Here is a 21037-nt window from a genome sequence, read left to right as displayed (position 1 = left end):
GTTAGACTGAATGGAAAAAAAATCTCAGGAATCAGATTAAAGTATGGCTTCCAGTTGTGGCAAGCTGAAATAACAAGAATAAATTTCTGTAGGAACCGCAATGATAAACAGAGACATTAAAAAGCCCATGACATTATTTAATAAGAATATGACACTCTCTTAATTGATGTCATAAGAACACAAGCTAGGTTGTCTAAAACAATATCCTGCTGGCGTTATCATTTTCAAACTGGTTTTTCGAGGATTACCATACACGTACATGAATATAAACATCAACTTCCTTGCCACTTAATGAGTTTGCTAAATGGAAGTGTAATTTCATGGCAATAATCCATTTTTTGAAATGAATAGCTAGAGATCTAGAATAATCATTTGGTAACCTGATATAAACTGCGCAGTTATTAATTCACCTCTTTCATGTTTTTAGCCAAGATGAAAATATTATTGTTATTTGTGCTGTATTCTGCATAAATCAAGAGTTAGTGTCAAAACTATTAAGTGTTTTATTTATTTATTTATTTATTTTTTATTTATTTTTTTTGTAGGAAATCAGTTTATTATTTTGCTACAGCTAATTTTTTTTTTTGTGAGAACTGGAAAAATTGAAATCTACAATAGTTTCATGAAATTATTTGGTGCAGCAAACATGCTAATGGCATTATTACAAACCTGACCATTTGTACATTTCTCATGATGTGTTTATGCTGTTAAGGAGAAACGAGACATCAATCCTATTTTTTATTTTTATTTTCAATAAGTAGATTCAAAGGAAAGATTCAAAAATATTTTCAGCAAAGTTATCTCAAATATTTTGGTACAAATTGTTAGGTATTATTTAATTTCTGTGGACTCGTGTTAGGAAATATAGATATATCAGAAATGCAGTGTTGCATAAATTTTTTTCTTGTTTTTATTTCTCTCATGTGAATGGATTTGCAAGTTTAAAATTAGAGATGACTTATTATGACATTTTGTTTTACAATTTCAGTTTTACATTTGGACATTTTTTAAGGGTACACATTTTATTCAAGACTCAAGAGCTATAAATATTTTTCCTTCTAAGGTGAATTTTTTTTATTATTCAATTACAAAATATATATATATAAACATAAGTTAAGATGTGCCAAGGACCACAATCTTCTTCAATGGGTGTGGAGGAAGTCGTTACATGATGGGTCAAAATAATTTCCGTTGAAATATGCAAGAATACGTTAAACAACAGGAAATGATCAATGGGCTTAGATACAAGGAAATACATTCGTTGGTCGAACAAAACCGCTGTTTTACTAGTTCCGGTTTATTTACTCTTAGTTATTGCAGTCACGTCTTCCGTTGGCGTTAGTTTTGCAAGTTATTTTATAAAATACTTTTAATTCAAGAAGATTTTGTTGAACCACATGTGACAAGCGTGTCGTAACTGTCAGATAAAAGTGATCGATCTATGACGTTTACGAAGTCACGTGTCCTTGACAAACTTTAAACCTCATTTGATATGTGTGGCGATGTCAAAGTCAACTTCATCTACAATGCCCGTAACTGAAGTGCAGGTATTTTTGATTTGTTTTCCCTTTTCGCCGTCAAAATTTTACCCCGATGTAGCAGTTTATTTTTTGAAGCTTAGAGGAATATTTTTTACTTACAACTAACGCGTCAATCGGCAATTTAGACGAATTCAATTCATTTCAATTTGTAGCATACCATGACAGAATTACTGCCTAACTGACTTTAAATTATTGATTTTTATTTTCAGTGGATCGGGGCCAGTTGTGGACGGCATAGCTGTTATACCTTCTACAGAGGTTTCAGATTAACTATCGATGGAGTGGTGAAAAATTTTTGCCTCGGAGAGTTTTATTTTGTGAGGAATTCCATAAACCAACCGATATGCATAGCTGAGCTACAATTAGTTTGGCACGATGCGAGTAATGACAGCCAGCTTGCTTCCGCGAGACTTTATTTCAGACCCGAAGATACTCCCGCAGGACGCCTTGCAAACCACGGACAGGTCAGTTATTTATAAAACTATTTCCAAGGGATTTTATTTCATTTTTCGCGCTTAGATTTGCCGTTTTGGAGTCTGTAAAAAGGCCGTGCTTAACAAATCTTAAAACACTAAAAATTTGTTTGTTGAAGTTATAATGCTTCATTGATTTTGTGAAGACGTTGTTAGAAATTGGCGCTGGAAATCGACTTCAATTTATCTTTTTATTTCTAAACAGATCGGAAAAATAAATCAAATTATCTTTCATTTTATTTCATAGCGATAAACAACTTCAAAACATTAGCTGGCGAGAAAGAAATCACGACGCAATAAAACGGAATATTTAAGCTCGGTAGAGCACGCTTTTGTATCTGTCCACCACTTGTATGTCCTATATTTAGATGAATATTTATCAGAACTAGGAAAAAATAATGTGCCTAAAATATTTTGTTTTTTTAGTAGTGATCTTAAGTCCCTCCACTCGTAAGTGTAACACTTTATGTAAAAAGGACCGAGGAACTTAGATTTGGTCTTTTGTTTCTATAGCGCGCTGCGAGGAAGTGAAAGAATTCCCATGTGCTGATGAACTTCATTAAATTTCATTTCTTAATTTTAATAACGTCCGAGCTGATTTTATGGTCTCTTAATTGCCTGGATAAGCTGTTTGGAAATTCAACAGTTTACGGATTCGAACTGGCAGTTAATTTGCGAGCCTGGGACCCTCTGTACTATTTTATCAGCAACAGGACGACGGTTTCATGTAATCAACTTTTTACAACACCACGCAATTTATATTCATGAGGTCATATTGGTAAACAAGGATTTATTCATCCCGCGTTCCGTACGGTGTTTACAGTTATTTCCAAATATTTCTCGTTTGGGGTGCAAATTTAATTTAAATTTCACGGAGATTTCAATCGAGAAATGAAGAGTTTACTTGAGAACAATAATTTAAGCTATAAAACACCAAGCGGTGTTTTGGGTTAAACAAAAGACACTGATTTGCATTTTCACCACCGCAAGTAGAATTCACTCGCAATGTTTCCGGTCGAGAGATTGTATTTCAGTTTGCTAAGTAATTTTATTTTTGGTTATTATTTCGTTTTCGCTTTTTGGGATTTTACAAATGGAAATTTTAAACCAAAAAATGGTCGTTTACGTGGTGCGATTTCAAGCAGAAATTGACATTGTGTTTGATAAAAAATAGCACCTCTGTGCCTTCGACAGATGCGTATTAAGACAACACAATAGGAAATATTTGAATAAAAATAATAACCTGCCTTTTAGCTTTTAGAAATTATCCTAATATGGCTTTTCTTCCCGTGCTATCTACCCGTTTTAGATAACTTTTTTGACCCAGAAATCTAAAATTCTTTTTAGTGGCGGTTCCGCGCGTTTCTGTGTCCGAAATTAGAGATTTCGAACAGAGATCGGTGCGTGTAAACAAATTACCACATGGTCTTGATATTAATTGGAATTAGAATCTTTGAATTGTTTTTCGTGAAATATTGGGTAATGGAATATGTTTCAATGTTAAAATTGCTAAATGATCGATGTGGTGTTGTTAATGTGTACGAATAGACCAATGCTATTTCAAAACAAGGCTGGCATTCACTTGTAAATTTCCCTAGTTACTTAATACGTTTTACATTACATTATCTTTTATTCGGGATTAAGAGAGAGATCAATTCCACTTTACAATTGTTTTTATTCCATACTCTTTTCAGATCTTTACCGGGGCGCATATTTTGAGAAAATCTCTTGAAAGATAAATACCATGTTTTCCTTTCTAACCTACTCCAAAGGGTATTCGTTTTGATAATTGATTGTCCAGTGTTTTGCTTTGCCAATTTCATTGTTGAAATTTGATTGAGTCCATTTAAATGAAAAGTAACGTGATTATTGTATGGGCCTCATGTAATAGTTCATTGTTATACTCACATCATCAATGCTCCTTGAGCTTCCCTTAAAATCTATGATTGTAAGTTTTTTTTTGCATGGAAAAAGCTTACAATGATTTTTAGAACTGTTATTGTGTCATGCGAAGCTTTGATATCTTCTTCACACTGAGAAATGATGTGTGCATGATTCCAGGTTTTTGAATGACACAATTTTTGTTGCAAGATAACTCTAAAAATTGGGTGCTTCAGTATAATTCAATATCGCTGGTCAGAGTGAAAGATAAGTCAATAACTTTAGACTACATAGCTAGAGTGAGGAGTTACTGGTAATAATAATTCATACTACCACTTCTTGCTAAATGCAGTGTGTTTTGTCACTTTCAAGACTGTCTCATTTCTTCTTACTTCTTTAGTAAATGCACCAGGTTCTGTACTTGTAGGTAATTGACAACCACTCGTAAAGTGATGTGAATTTATTGTATTCCATTTATCAGCTTTGTTTCTGTGGCAATTATCTGATACATTATGTACAACACAATTTTATCCTCATTTATACATGGTTAGCTATCTTTTTATCCACTTAATATATCTTTTTTTCTGTTTTAAGTCCACATTACTACTCATAAACAACTCATTTAATTGATGTTCCAGTAAGTACTTGTTAAAGTGTTGCATGAATGACTACTATTTAGCACATATGTTCATGTATCACCAAGAGCCAACTTACATGTAGGCTTTTAGCACATGTGCATGCAACAAAAGGTTGAGTTAATTACCAATCTGTTCTCTAACATCTGTCAAAAGAAAAATAATTTCTGTCTAAGGGCACTGGTTGTGTCTGGCTGTTTTATGTATAATTAGCATTGTAAGCATTATTCTGAAATGTAAAAAGTTAAATGTAAATATCTGAATTAGGGGCAGCTAAACTTTCACAGGTTTGTTCATCCAACCTGGTGTTGATCAAAAAATGTTCAGTTGTTTTTACATGTAATATAGTATCTCAAAATGAAAATTTTAAGTGCAGTATTATCCGTAGCTTCCATTGTTGCATCCCCTTTGTTGGGAGGTTTTTTCTAACATTTTTGATATTTCACTGTGGTTATGATGGTACAAGGATATTTTTAAAAAAGCAAAAAAGTAACTTATCAGATCCCTTATAAATTGAGGTTTTTTATTACTTGAGTGGTTTATAGTGAATTTGTGAATCTACTTTAGTTGTAAAGAAAGAAAAAATAACTTGAAGATGTTACGAACTGAACTACAGTATGTTATCATATCAATTTCTCCTTTGCTGTGGGTTTTTCAAAAACAAAATTATCTGTTCCTATCGCCAAAAAAATAAACCAGTTAAAAAGTATTTATTGTTTACTAGATCCATGGTATAGACAGGTAAACTTCACAATCAAAATGACCATGTACAGGTACATTATTTGGCCAGAGATGTTTCTGCACTATTCCTGTATGCAGTGTAGTTTTAAGCGTCAGTTTATCTAACATCACTCACATTTAGCTTGATTGAACTGATTAGTGCTCTAACTAACTACAAGATCTTATGGATATAATATTTTGGGAAATAACCTACTTTGTTTAATGCCTTCTAAAAAATTCTGATAAACTTTTCAATACCATTTTCATTCTTGGTGGCATTTAGCAATTTGGTGGATTTTTATCCTGGTAAATCTTGTCTTTTTAGTCTATGACCCTATGTATTTGTGATGTAAAAATGTAGGGGGTTTTTTACTTTCAAAATGTGGAAGAGCTCTGATGAACTCATTGGAAGGTGTTCATGCATCAAGATCAGAGCCATGTTCAGTAGCTCTAAGTGTTTGTGGTTCATTTAGTCTCTCTACTTTATGTAATACTTAAACTGTAGTATGTCATGACATAAATGGGATAATCATAGACTAGTGATCTGTCTAGACAGTTTTGTTGTCTGACTTATAATCCATCTGCTTGTAACATGGCAAAAGGGGAACAATCACAGAACAATGCCTGACTCATAATCCATCTGGTATTAACACGGGGTTCAAGGGAAGGTCTCAAACTGGAAATAAGTGGATTATTAGTGGTTTAGGGAAGTCTTCATTTTGGCCCAAGCAATCTTGCAGTTATGCTTTTAGTGGCGACAACACCTCTCTAACTTGCATGTGACCAGGGATGTACAGAGTTGTTACCACTAACTAAATGGGCTTTGTTTGTCCTCAGGATGAGTTACTTTATGCTGACCAGAAAATTGTCATCAAGTGCCATGATATGGCTGTGTGGCAGGACTCAGGTCTCCAATGGAACTCCGGATTGGTACCCTTATGTGAAAGTGACTTTTTCTGTGTTGACCACAAATATTATCTAAACAGCAACTATGCTGTGAAGGAGAAAGAAACATTACAAAATGCCAAAGAAGTGTGGATGAAAGGAGATCACCCTCGCAACCTTCAGATCCTCACATTTCCAGCGTACTGTCGTTACAGGGGTCTCAAAAAGAGGCTCTTATCTGGCATGTGTTTGACAAGAGCTCAGTTAGTTGCCCTGGGAGGAGTTATTGCAGAAAACAGAAGTACACGGGTGCTTTTCTGTCGTGACAGTTTCCATCACCCTTACTTGGACAAGTTTGAATTATCTGGTGATAACAAAGGTATGCCATGTTCAGAAGACGATAAAGTTGCACCAAAAAGTCAACTTATTAGTAGATATTTTGGGCCTGGCACATCTCTCATCTACATCTCTCATCTACATCTCTGTCAGAGATGTAGCTAACAGTGGCTACTGACTAATTTCACCAGCTGAAAGAAAACTTAATCCAGCTGAAATTTCACACCAAAGAAGTCTTTTTGTAAACTTTGGAGCTGCCAAGGTCAGAAAAGCCAGCTGGCCTGGCTAATGAGCTGGTTTATTACATTTTCTTAGCATCATCCATACTATCCAACAGATAAATATGTCCAGATAGACATGCAGACCTGGATATTTGGGGAGTGCTTTTTAGACACAATAAATTTCCTAGGGTTTGGTCTGAGGGTAAATATTATGACAGATAATCAGTCATAAAATACATTGAGGCTAATGCCAGACAGATTACAGTCCTTTCTTAATATTATATATCTGTTATCTTTATTGTTGTTGTGAATATCAAATTACCTGTGTCTGAGTCAGGTAAATTGTCTGAGAATTTCCATCTCAGACACTTAACCTGCCTCAAACACAGGTAATTTGTTATTCACAGCTCGTGAATCCAGTCACTAATATTCTGAGAGGGAATAAAGATACTTATTACTCTTGTGGCTAAATGAGTTAAGTTATGCACTGCATCTTGCCATTTTGTTTTCCAGTTAAAAAAGGAATTTTGGTTTGATAAAAATCCCAGTATGAGCAGTGAAACAATGAGGAAAATTAGTTGACCCCATGTGCTCTTGTTAGATCTTTGATTAGCTGAGACATTAATTTTGTGAAACCAACAGAAAAATGTGAAAATTTGTCAACAGCATAAAATCAAGTGGTAGATAAATGCTCTAATCCTGCTTTTTTTCACCACTAGCACCAGTTCTGAAAGGCAGGCCAAGGAAGAAAAAGAAGCTAAATGCGGTACAGAATAGTGTTCTTAAGAAGAAACGATTTGTGGCCGACATTCAAAATCATCTAACAAATTCACCTGCAGCAAAGAGATGCAAGCTATCAGAGGAAGAGGAGAGCACAGGGTCTGACATGTCAGAAGGGGTATTGGAGAGAACAAAGGCACCTCCTCAAGTGGGACGGAAAGTTCAAAGTATTGGGCCCCCGCCATTGGTTAAGCCTACAGTACAGGTTACAATTCCAGACAAGGCAGAAACAGCTGAGATTTCTAAAGTTGCTGCTCAAGATGTGCCACAGTCGAGAGGAGAAAACCCAAAGGTTCCTCCACCTCTAATTCCTTCTAATATGATAAGGAGAGATGTTGCACGTACTTCACAGCCACTTCAGTCCAGCCGCAAGCATCTAAATGGGAACATTACTGAGTGTTCAAGAACAACACCAATTCAAAAGGTGATTTCAGCCAGCAGTACAAAGCTAAGAGACATTGAAAAAGTTAGCAACAACAACAGCAATGTATTGATGATCAAGCCACACTTAACAGATAGAAATCAGACCAAAGTGACAGTTGCTCCTGTAACTAGTTCCAGTCCTTCCTTGGAAAGTAAACCTAGTAAACTGCTGAATTCATTGGTGGAAAATAGGAAAATATTAAAACCTGGGACAACTGTTACACACACCCAGAGTGTGAGTTCAGGTGTGAACACAATTCCAACTGTCCAGGCAGGTGTACGCTCACATATTGCCTCAAGAACCCGACCAGTTACCACAACACAGGGAACTGTCAGCACACATGTGGTAACATCCACATGCACCACAGTACGCGATCAACCCATTGCATCTCTGCAGCAGACCAACATTAGTGTCCAAGCAGTTGCTCCCAAACCTCAGCAGGCTGTAACACCCTTGGCTGGGTGTACATCATCTTCAGTGAACACCAGTGATGGCATGATTGCAACTGGTGGCTTACATGTGAAATCGAAACCAAGCAAGGAGAATGAAGAGAGACAACTGAGACCATGCATTTCAGAGGAGAAGAAAGAGAATGAAATAGAACAAACAGATGAATCTGTCGCTTGGAAAAAGAAGAAAAAACGACTACGAATGCCTGGCAATGTAAAGGATGAGGTAGGCGCTCTGGAAAAATTTATTTGGGCTTGAAATTCTTGGTGTGCTGCATTTTGTCAACACACTACAAAAATAAATGACATAGAATTGTCTTTAGCTATGAACACTTTTTGCTCCCAAATATTTTATCCAGTGGGACTATTATTCTGTGTTCTTTGTTTTTTTCCAAATTATAAAGTATAACCCCAAAGTTGAAAGTCCTGAATTATGTCACTTATGATAACATATCACAAATGTACCTCTTTGTTGTGACATTTCAAATTCGAATCTTACTTTATAGGAGTATGACGGTGATGATGAAAAGGACTTCATGCAAGCCCTGCGGGATTTCATGAGGAAGAACAACCAACCACTTGGCAAGCTTCCCGCCTTGGGCTTTAAGAAAGGTATGACTAGCAAATTAAAAACATGTGGCATGTGTGTTCTAACTAGTGACACTGTTATTTAATTTAAATTTGTAGTTTATTAACTTCCTTCTGAATAGTGTCTAAGGTGTTAAAGCATTATTTTGACCTCTTGGATATTTTTTGTTGCTATTTCAATATGGTATACTGTTTTGTTATTCCTGTAGTTAATCTTTGGACAATGTACAGCACCGCACAGAGATTTGGAGGATATGATGCAGTGAGTATCACTTTGCTTGTTTTAAGGTTTCAAGAGTGTTAAGGTACTTTGGGAGAGTGAAGTCACCTCAAGCAGGTCTAGAGAAAGACATAAGACCCAGCTACCTTGATCAATCAAGGCATGTAGAATGTATGAGTTTGGTTTTTCATTCAAAACGGTTACTTACCAGTCAAATTGTGTCTAGGTAACAAGCAAGCGTTTGTGGCGACGTGTTTATGACTCACTTGGAGGGAGTACAACAATAACTAGTGCTGCCACATACACCAGGAGACATTATGAAAGGTAAGTAATAATTACTATGTCCTTAGTATGTCCTTTCGTGTGTCCTGTCCTATGTCCTGTTATAATTATTATACAGGAGATACCCTGGACTTGTGTCATCTATCTCAATCTGCATAGCGTGAATAAACAGATTTCTTGGGTGGGGGAGTGGCCTTTTGTTCCAACTGGGATGAAAAGGATAAGCAAAGTAAGTAAGTATGTAGGGTGGATCATGGATTGAGCCTAGAAAGCAATGCATATTTTCTCTGACCTCTAGATGTGAGTCTGCAAAGGACAAATGTGAATAATTATGCTATATATCAACATTCTACCCCTAGCAGTATACAGGACGATTGTTAAATCAGCCTAGTCACCATAGGGCAAGGACACCACGATACAATGCTGGGCCAGGTTGTTCGAAATCCGGTTAACGCTAACCCAGGATTAAAAGTTGACCAAACTATCATTTTTTCTTGTGTAAAAATATTGTTCCCTTATGTTTTGTGTAGTTTGAGATTACTCAAGGTCAAAACTGAAGAACAAACAATACAAAACGAACACCTCACTGAAAAAATGCAAAACTCAAATCAAAATTCCCACTAATCCTAGGTCAGCTTAATCAGGCTTTGAACAACCTGGCCCAGAATAGCCAACTAGCAATGGTTTCTGCAACATTTGGTTGATACTCAAGCTTCCTTAGTCTTAATCTTCCCACTTCCTTTAAGTTATTTTATAGTGGTTTCTTATGATTTGCATGTGAATGCAAAGATTGCACTCATTTTGTGAGAAGACAAATTGAATATATCCTCTTTGTCTCCAGGTTGCTGTTGCCTTATGAGAAACACGTAAGAAACCAACTCAAAAAGCAGATGGATGAGAAAACTCCTTCTTCTGTTAACAGCCTTCTACAAAATCAGCCCTGCGACAAACCGGGGAAAAAGCAAGGTTTAACAGTTTCGAACAAAGCAAAACCTGACATTGAGACAGACAAGGCTGTTGTACTAAAGCAGAATCAAGGTGCTGTAGGAGCTGTTCCAGCAAGGCCTCCACAGGATGGTACTGCTGTGTCATCACTCCAATCATCACCGTACGTGATGAACACCGCAACTGATGTAAAGGGAAATGCAGTTAAAACAATGGATTCAGGTCAGGTGCACTCTGTCACGGCATCATCTGTTAGCAAGACTTCCTTTAAACAAGGAATGTCGCCAGTTGTCGTTCGATCCTTCAAACAAGAGTGCCAAGAGCCCAAAACATGCAGTAGCAAGTCAAAAACAGGTGCAGCACCTCCCATCACCTCAGCATCTGAAAAACAAAACAAAGATACACCAACTGAACAATGTCCACAAGACATAAGTCAGCAGAATAGGAACTTTATAACAACCATGCAGAGTGAGGAGGAAGCAGGTGTAACAGCCAACACAGTGTATGCTAAAAACACAGCTGCTAACACCAACCTTAAGCAATCTGTCCAGGCTGTTCCACTCCAGAGGGTCTTTAGAGGGGTACACGATGATGAGCTCACGTCACCTCCACCACAGCTCTTAAATTCAGTAAGTAAAGGAAGAGAGATTATTGATCTAACCTCAGATGACAGTCCTCCAGGGTCGCAATCCAAGAGCCACCTTGTGCCGCACATTCAAGGATCTCAGGCAAATGCACAGGAAATGTCCAAGATGCATAGGCCAACTGGCGGTGGAGACACTGAGGGGCGGAGGCAAGTGCATAAATCACAAGCGAGGCAAGAATATCATGAAAGCAGTAAAAGGCACCATCCCGTTAGGGAAGCACAGACAAGTGGAGAGGTGTCCTCAGTTTATGACGTGCAGACCTACGGCATTCAACCATTTAATAACAACAGAGTTCCACCTCAAATACAAGAGAGCTCACCAGCAATTAAGAAGAGCAAGGATGAAGGCTATCCACTTGTGAAGCAAGAGGCATTCCTTCCAAAACGTGACAAACAGAGGCGTCAACAAGCACGAGTGGAAAGCTTGGAAGGACGATATACACACTCTCCCTCATCAGACAGTGCTGATGAACATTTTGCTGAATGGCTTCGAAGGCAGTCCAGTGTTCAACATCACCGCCCCAAATGCAGTGTCAGTCACCACATACAGTCGCCTAATCCAGAGCTTGGCCAGTTCAGGTATGGTTATGTCGCTGAGGACATGCGTGCTTCAGACTGCTCATGCTCTTTACCAACAAGTAGAAAAGATGAAATTGTCGCAGTAGCCCCTCCAACAAAGGCAAAGAAAGAACACTATGAAGAAGATTTACCATTTCCTGGTGTGGCAATGTACCCAGGAAGGTGGAGTCCCTCCATGGTAGCAGATCACCCTGATCTGTATATTTCTTCCCATCCTCCACATCTGGGAGTGCCACCAGATGCACTAGCCAGTCACATGTGTACTCCATCAAGAATCTTCATTCCCACAGCCCAGATTTTTAGCCCTCCTTACCACATGGGCATGGCAGCCATGGGTGCTCCTCCCTTGATAGCTGGTACGGATGATCAACTGCACATTCACCCACACTGTTTGATGGCATCATCATATCCTCGCTCGTCAAGCTCAAGGACACCAGATGGAACAGGTTACCCATTGTACTCCTTCACATAACTGATCGTTTTGGTAGATGTCTATTTTTGTACTCTGAATCTTATTCGCCATTTCCACATCCCCCATAATACACGTTGTTTGCCCCCCAAAATTCTGCATAACCTTTGTTTCCCATTTCTCCTGGGTATTACAGTCGTCCCAAGAGAAACTGAAGACAATGCTCATGCAGAATTTTGGGGGGCAAACAAGGTGTATTGTGGGGTATGTGGAAATGGCGAATTGGAACTAACTGGAACATAAACTTATGAAGTTGATATTGTATGAAGGACATTTCCTCCAACATTTTACCGAACTGCTTATCTTTTGCACGTACTAGTCACTTAGTCAGCTGGTCTGACGTAGCCTCTTTTAGTTAGTCGAGCACTCGGTATTTATATGATTGACGAGATAGTCGATATTCTGGAGACTTTGCTACATACTTGATATCATACTTGATACTTGGAATTCTGTTACGTTAGCTTCAGTGAAGATCGTTCCTAATTTTCACGTCTTTTTGCATATTTCTTTTGAAAAAAGGAAGCCTTGGAGTTTTTAAGCTATAGTGAGCAACCTCATAATTGCTCTCACTGTAAATATATTTATTTTGGCCTTGAGAGCCTTCAGAAACTGTGTTACTTGACACCAACAAACTTCGGTCTCCTATAAGAAACTCTAGGCTTAACAGTACTCTCCAAGGGTTTTTGCAAACGTCGTCTCGATTTCACAGTAAATTTTGTAAATAACATAAAAGGTTTTGGTTTTGTTATGATGCAGTGCGAAATAGTAACTGCAAGCATTTGTTTATGTCGTTAAGGAAAATAATTAGTCTCTAAATCTTATCACTTGATAAGAAGCGATCATGTCAATGTTAGTTCGGATGATTTGGTTGTATTGAGTGGTTTTCAACTGAGTTGTGTGTAGAGTGCAAAACCTAACCAGATCCTTAACAATTAGACTACTCGGCCAATCTCAGACCTTAGTAAAACCAAAACCAAAGTAATTGTCTGATTACTTTCAACACTCAATTGAAAACTGCTCTAACACAGGATTGTTCTTGTTTGTTAATTATTAGTTTTGATGTATCTATATTATTTCTTGATACCAAAAGCTTATTAATCGAATATGGACATGATTATACAAGAACACCTTTGTTAACAAGCAGATCCAGTGGAACTGTGTAATCTTTTGAAAGGGAGAAAATTTTTGTTCCTATGTTCGACATTGTAAGCAAGAGTGAAATTATTTGGTCTCTTAATGTCATGATCAATTATTACAGTACATTGTAGTTTACCTTTTTCACAAGTTCTGCCATTCATGAATTGTATCACTTCAAGTTAATCACTGTTTAACCAGGCTGTTGCAGAGATGTGAATTTTTTTTAAAGCTTTGTAGTATTTTTCTAGACTCGCCAAAAGGCTATTTTTGTACATTTTGTAAATTACGGAAGCTTGTGATTTTTTAGCTTGATGTATTGTATTTATTTTTGTGTAGGTCACACAGACCTCAAAGATGAGACTTGAATATATATATATATTAGAGTATTTTGCTACCAGGAAATGTAAATAAACCCTTGTTCAAGAACCCACCTTCCCGACTCATATTTTCAATAGTCTGTATAGACTTAGGACAGAACTTACGGGGGTGTAGGACCCCTTCTCAGAGACAAAAAAACCTGACTCGCAATCGACGTCAAATTAATCAATAGGCCAAGTTCGTATTCTCGGTATTACACTGAACTAGCTTGCAATGGAGGCTCATGTAGGGGAAATATCATTAAAAAGTGATGGGTTCCATGTACAATTGAAATAACTCCCCGCATTAGCCTCGATTACAAGCTAGCCAAGAATACGAATATGGTCTATCCCGTGCTTTTCCTGAAGAACACGAGCTGCCCAGATTCCCAGGTCGTCTCCTTCAAAGGAATCCAAGGTAGCAGTAACCTTGAGTTAAATTAGCCAAGAAGACCTGGTGACGATGTTAGCACGAGTCCCTAACAAAAACGATTCAAACCAGACTGCGCACGACTGATCGTTATAAGCAATCGTACTTTTGGTATGCTTGGGCGACTTTGGTCGCACTATAATTCGTATTTTTGCGAGTAACGGTCGAATACCATAACGAGGACGAACCAGCCTCATATATCGGCGAAATGCGACTTGATATCGCAGGAAACAAGAAAGTAGACACGGCTTCTGACGAGCTAAAGTTGGGTAAGGTAACGCAGGATACGAGACATTTGATTAGCTAATTGCGAATTTGGGTACTGTGAAAAACCACTGTTCGCCCGACTCTCCAACAAAAGACACAACAACAAAGACCGCGAGTCACTAAAGAGATAATCAAACACAAATCAAAGTGCACAAAGTATTAACATAATAATTAAGCACAAATCAAATTGCGCGAGGTACTAACGTAATAATCAAACACTAAACAGAGTGCGTCACGTAGTAATCAATCACAAATCCGAGTGCGCAAGGTTCTAACGCCATAGTCAAACAAAACACACATTGCGCGAGGTACTGTAGTAATAATCACACACGAAACAGAGTGCGCGAGGTGCTAACGTAATAATCAAAAACAAGACAGATTGCGCGAGGTACTAAAGCAATAATCAAACACAAAACAGAGTGCGCAAGATACTAACGTAATAATCAAACAAAACAGAGTGCGCGAGGTACTAACGTGATAATCAAACACAAAACAGAGTGCGCCAGGTACTAACTTAATAGTCAAACACAAAGCAAAGTGCACAAGGTACTACCGTAATAATCAAACACAAAACAGAGTGCGCAAGGTACTAAAGTAATAATCAAACGGCACAAAACAGAGTGCGCAAGATACTAACGTAATAATCAAACAAAACAGAGTGCGCGAGGTACTAACGTGATAATCAAACACAAAACAGAGTGCGCCAGGTACTAACTTAATAGTCAAACACAAAGCAAAGTGCACAAGGTACTACCGTAATAATCAAACACAAAACAGAGTGCGCAAGGTACTAAAGTAATAATCAAACGGCACAAAACAGAGTGCGCAAGATACTAACGTAATAATCAAACAAAACAGAGTGCGCGAGGTACTAACGTGATAATCAAACACAAAACAGAGTGCGCCAGGTACTAACTTAATAGTCAAACACAAAGCAAAGTGCACAAGGTACTACCGTAATAATCAAACACAAAACAGAGTGCGCAAGGTACTAAAGTAATAATCAAACGGCACAAAACAGAGTGCGCAAGGTACTAACGTAATAATCAAACACAAAACAGAGTGTGCAAGGTAGTAACGTAACAATCAAATACAAAACAAAGTGTGCGAGGTACTAATGTAATAATCAAACACAAAACAGAGTGCACTAGGTACTAACGTAACAAAAAAATACAAACCAGAGTGTGCAAGGTACTAACGTACTAATCAAACACAAAACAGAGTGCGCAAGATACTAACGTAATAACCAAACACAAAAGAGAGTGCGCGAGGTACTAACGTAATAGTCAAACACAAAACAGAGTGTGCAAGGTACTAACGTAATAATCAAACAAAAAAGAGAGCGCGCGAGGTACTAACGTAATAGCCAAACACAAAACAGAGTGTGCAAGGTACTAACGTAATAATCAAACACAAAAGAGAGTGCGCGAGGTACTAACGTAATAGTCAAACACAAAACAGTGTCCAAGGTACTAACGTTACAATCAAACACAAAACAGAGTGCGTGGGGTACTAACGTAATAATCAAACACAAAACAGAGTGCGCGAGGTACTAACGTAACAATCGAAGAAAAAAGAGAGTGCGGAAGGTACTAACGTAATAGTCAAACAAAAAAGAGAGTGCGCGAGGTACTAACGTAATAATTAAACACAAAAGAGAGTGTGCAAGGTGCTAACGTAATAATCAAACAAAAAAGAGTGTGCAAAGTACTAACGTAATACTCAAACACAAAACAGAGTGCGCAAGGTACTAACGTTATAATCAAACAAAAAAGAGAGTGCGCAAGGTACTAACGTAATAATCAAACACAAAACAGACTGCGCGAGATACTAACATAACAATCAAACACAAAACAGAGTGCGGGAGGTACTGACGTAACAATCAAACACAAAAGAGAGTGCGCGAGGTACTAACGTTCTAATCAAACAAACAAGAGAGTGCGCAAGGTACTAACGTTATAATCAAACACAAAACAGAGTGCGCGAGGTACTAACGTAACAATCAAACACAAAAGAGAGTGCGCGAGGTACTAACGTAACAATCAAACACAAAAGAGAGTGCGCGAGGTATCAACGTTCTAATCAAACAAAAAAGACAGTGCGCAAGGTACTAACGTTATAATCAAACACAAAACAGAGTGCGCGAGGTACTAACGTTATAATCAAACAAAGAGAGTACGGAAGGCACTAACGTAATAATCAAACACAAAACAGAGTGCGCGAGGTACTAACGTAATAATCAAACACAAAACAGTGCACGAGGTACTAACGTAATAATCAAACACAAATTATAACGTGCGACTCTATGGCGTTTACCATTTGTTAGAGTGCGCAAGGTACTAACGTAATAACCAACACAAAAGAGAGTGCGGGAGGAGCTAACGTAATAATCAAACACAAAACAGAGTACGTGAGGTGCTAACGTAATAATCAAACACAAAACAGAGTGTGCGAGGTACTAACGTAATAATTAAGCAAAAAAGCAGAGTGCGGAAGGTACTAACGAAATAATCAAACACAAAAGAGAGTGTGCAAGGTAGTAACGTAATAATCAAACACAAAAGAGGGTGCGCGAGGTACTAACGTGATAGTCAAACACAAAACAGATTGTGCAAGGTACTAACGCTATAATCAAACAAAAAATAGATTGCGGGAGGTACTAACGTAATAATCAAACACAAAGCAGAGTGCGCGAGGTACTAACGTAATAGTCAAACACAAAACAGATTGTGCAAGGTACTAACCGAATAATCAAACACAAAACAGAGTGCGCGAGGTACTAACGTATTAGTCAAACACAAGACAGAGTGTGCAAGGTACTGACGTTATAATCAAACAAAAAACAGAGTGCGGAGGGTACTAACGTAATAATCAAACCCAAAACAGAGTGCGCGAGGTACTAACGTAATAGTCAAACACAAAATAGAGTGCACAAGGTACTAAGGTACTAATCAAACACAAAAGAGAGTGCGCGAGGTACTAACGTAATAGTCAAACACAAAACAGAGTGTGCAAGGTACTAACGTTATAATCAAACAAAAAAGAGAATGCGGAAGGTACTAACGTAATAATCAAACCCAAAACAGAGTGCGCGAGGTACTAACGTAATAATCAAACACAAAACAGAGTGTGCAAGGTACTAACTTAATAGTCAAACACAAAACAGAGTGCACAAGGTACTAAGGTACTAATCAAACACAAAAGAGAGTGCGCGAGGTACTAACGTAATAATTAAGCAAAAAAGCAGAGTGCGGAAGGTACTAACGAAATAATCAAACACAAAAGAGAGTGTGCAAGGTAGTAACGTAATAATCAAACACAAAAGAGGGTGCGCGAGGTACTAACGTGATAGTCAAACACAAAACAGAGTGTGCAAGGTACTAACGCTATAATCAAACAAAAAATAGATTGCGGGAGGTACTAACGTAATAGTCAAACACAAAACAGAGTGCGCGAGGTACTAACGTAATAATCAAGCACAAAACAGAGTGTGCAAGGTACTAACCTAATAATCAAACACAAAACAGAGTGCGCGAGGTACTAACGTAATAGTCAAACACAAAACAGAGTGTGCAAGGTACTAACGTTATAATCAAACAAAAAAGACAGTGCGGAAGGTACTAACGTAATAATCAAACACAAAACAGAGTGTGCAAGGTACTAACGTAATAGTCAAACACAAAATAGAGTGCACAAGGTACTAAGGTACTAATCAAACACAAAAGAGAGTGCGCGAGGTACTAACGTAATAGTCAAACACAAAACAGAGTGTGCAAGGTACTAACGTTATAATCAAACAAAAAAGAGAATGCGGAAGGTACTAACGTAATAATCAAACCCAAAACAGAGTGCGCGAGGTACTAACGTAATAATCAAGCACAAAACAGAGTGTGCAAGGTACTAACCTAATAATCAAACACAAAACAGAGTGCGCGAGGTACTAACGTAATAGTCGAACATAAAACAGAGTGTGCAAGGTGCTAACGTAATAATCAAACGCAAACGAGAGTGCGCGAGGTACTAACGTAATAATCAAACACAAAACAGAGTGTGCAAGGTACTAACGTTGTAGTGAAACAAAAAAGAGTGCGGAAGGTACTAACGTAATAATCAAACACAAAACAGAGTGCGCGAGGTACTAACGTAATAGTCAAACACAAAACAGAGTGCACAACGTACTAACGTAATAATCAAACACAAAACAGAGTGCGCGAGAAACTAACGTAATGGAATTCCCTTATTATGTATACTAATGTAAGTATACTAGGCATTACTGTGCAGAGATTAGGTTATCTACAGTGACAACGTTTTCTTGTTTTTACAATGTTTCAAAGGAACATATATATCTTAATTTCCGGCTGAGAGGTCCGTCTAGTTAAAAACTGACCGAGGTCTTGAAGGCCGTTGGCCGAGGACAGCATTTTCAAGTCCGAGGTAAATGACTTCTTTTTTTTCTCTCTCTCAAATCCCTTTAGAATTGTTGACCTTTTCCAGACATACATTGCGCGCTCGCTAAAGTGCAGGGCAGAGTAGGCACGTAGGATTCGTTACCGTGCCGTCTTAGAAAAAATAATCAGAAATCTCTCAATAATTTAATTACTAAGAAGACTAAAAGAAGGGCATACAGCCTGGGCGTCCTGAAAACCTCAAAATTTCTCAATGAAGTGATTAGCCGCGTAAAGAAGCTGAAAAATTCAAATATTAAATATTCAGTCGCCTTACAAAGCGTTAAGTTTAATATTCCTTAAAGCAGAACGTATACTGGAAAATGTGAAGGAAATTCAGTTAGAATTCTACTAAACAATTAGACTAGGAGTTCTCAATGAGAAGTGAGTACTGCCGTTAGTAGCGTGTTTGTATGTCAATATGACAATGGGAACTGCAACAAAAATATAACTTATTTTATTTCTTAAACATGGTTACATGTACTTTGAACCTATAAATGCTTGTAAGAGTAAAAAGGAACATATTCGTTTATTTCAACGCAACATGTAATGAACAGTGTTGTTTTGTATAGGTGAACTGTACTGTTTTGTATAGGTCAATATGCAATGAACAACGGGACTTATCGTCTATAGGTGAACTAATCAGGACTATATATTTGGTCTGACAGTTTAAGTTACTTTCTTATTGTAGGTAAATACAATGTTTTTTTCAAGGCTAGTAACAGCTTGGTGTTGATCTTTAGAAGGATGAGTGACACTGCCTAATGCAACATGTAATGAACAAAGGGCCTTATCATGTATAGGTCAACTATAGCTTGTCAAGATGGAAATTGACTATATATTTGGTCGGACAATTTGGGTTACTGCTTTGGTACGCTTATTGTAGGTAACTACAATGTTGTTTAAGGCCAGTAACAGTTTAACGAAGTCATGCTTAGAAGGATCAGTCAGACCCTCTGTGTTAAACAATTGCGAGATGACTTTGTTAAAAAGTGTAAGAGACAACTTTTCCTTCTTTGGTGTGGTTAGGAAAAATACTTGAGCATAATACTGACTGGGACAAAAGTCTTTCATCTGTTGCATATTACAATTACTACAAGTAATAATGTCTGAGTTGTCATCATGTTCGATCTTCTTATTGCATTTTATACAGGCCACGTATGTGGACGTTGAAATTACACCTGCTACAGATCCTTCCACAGTTGCAGTGACAGAATCATCAGTTAATCTCGGTGCTAAAGCTAAAATATCAGTATGTGGCTCTGTTTGCTTAATGGCAGTGCCACTTTTGGCAGTATTTATGTATAGTTGCTTAGTAAGGGCATCTTTCTTTACTCGTACATTCTCAAAAATGTATGTCATGCCTTCTTCTACTTGCTCACAAAATTTCTCCCAAAATACTATCTTAGAGTAACCTTTTGTGTCTACAATTTGCCCTTCTAGCATTTTTAAAGTTCCTCTACTTGTCTGGAGTATTTTAGGTTCTAGTAGAGAAGTAACCTTTGCTTTGACTGTTATCAGTTGACCTGCAGCAATGGTTTTCAGCATTCCTAGGTCGAAGTTGCTGGGGATGTCAACTTTTGGAAATGGTGATGCTGTAAGCTGTTGGACTTCGACATTAGCACTCATGAGCAAGTCATCTGTGTTGCTCTTTTGGTCTATGCGAAATCTTTTTATTTTCACAGGGCTGCCACCATCTTGTACTGACTGGAAAAGGTCTCTCTTGGCAGGGGCAAAACAAACTCCTCTTAAGTATTTTTCTTTTGACTGTACTTGAAAGTCGAAGAAGGTGTCTTCTTTTATGGGAGATACATTGTGTATGTAACCAATTATTTGATCAGGTTTCTCTGCAATGAAATAAAAACAACTTAAGCATCATTTCATTTTTTTGCTAAGTATTAAGTTAACGGTTAGCTGCGTTTAGTTAAGTGTGTGGAGAAAACCTTTAATAATTCAATGTGTTGCAAATGAAATATAATAAATTATTAAATTGTTACTGTGAAGTGTGTTTTTATTTTAGATGATTTGTCCTGGCTTACCTTCACTGCTTGTTGCTTCAGGATTTTTCTGGTCCATTGCTGTAGTCTGTCTGTACTCTGATGAGGTACGGGAAAAGAAATAAAACAAGCTGAAAATAAGCTGTTGCCAAACTTACTGTTAAGTGTATATAATATCACTTACTGTAATTGCTTTTCTAGAAATTAGTTTTGTTTTTTACTGCTAAATGTTAAAACAATTCACATTTTGAAGATGTTTACATGTATGTTTGTTTGTATTGGTGAATATGATCACCTTTTTCTTGTTTGTTGAAAGACACTTTACTGCTTA

General features: G+C 37.5%; 1 pseudogene across 1 annotated transcript; it reads left to right on the top strand.

The window, feature by feature from the left end:
* The first annotated feature begins 988 nt into the window (after positions 1 to 988).
* On the top strand, positions 989 to 13637 carry LOC145478489 (uncharacterized; annotated as a pseudogene). Its single transcript, XR_014048271.1, has 8 exons — positions 989 to 1547; positions 1751 to 2005; positions 6088 to 6514; positions 7412 to 8571; positions 8852 to 8957; positions 9143 to 9195; positions 9380 to 9477; positions 10277 to 13637. The product of XR_014048271.1 is annotated as an uncharacterized LOC145478489 (transcript).
* Positions 13638 to 21037: the final 7400 nt, after the last annotated feature.

This window comes from Orbicella franksi, chromosome 2 (genome assembly GCF_964199315.1).
Source record: "Orbicella franksi chromosome 2, jaOrbFran1.1, whole genome shotgun sequence".
Taxonomy (NCBI): domain Eukaryota; kingdom Metazoa; phylum Cnidaria; class Anthozoa; order Scleractinia; family Merulinidae; genus Orbicella; species Orbicella franksi.
The sequence above is the reverse complement of the archived record's forward strand: the minus strand, read 5'-3'. Positions and strand labels throughout refer to the sequence as shown.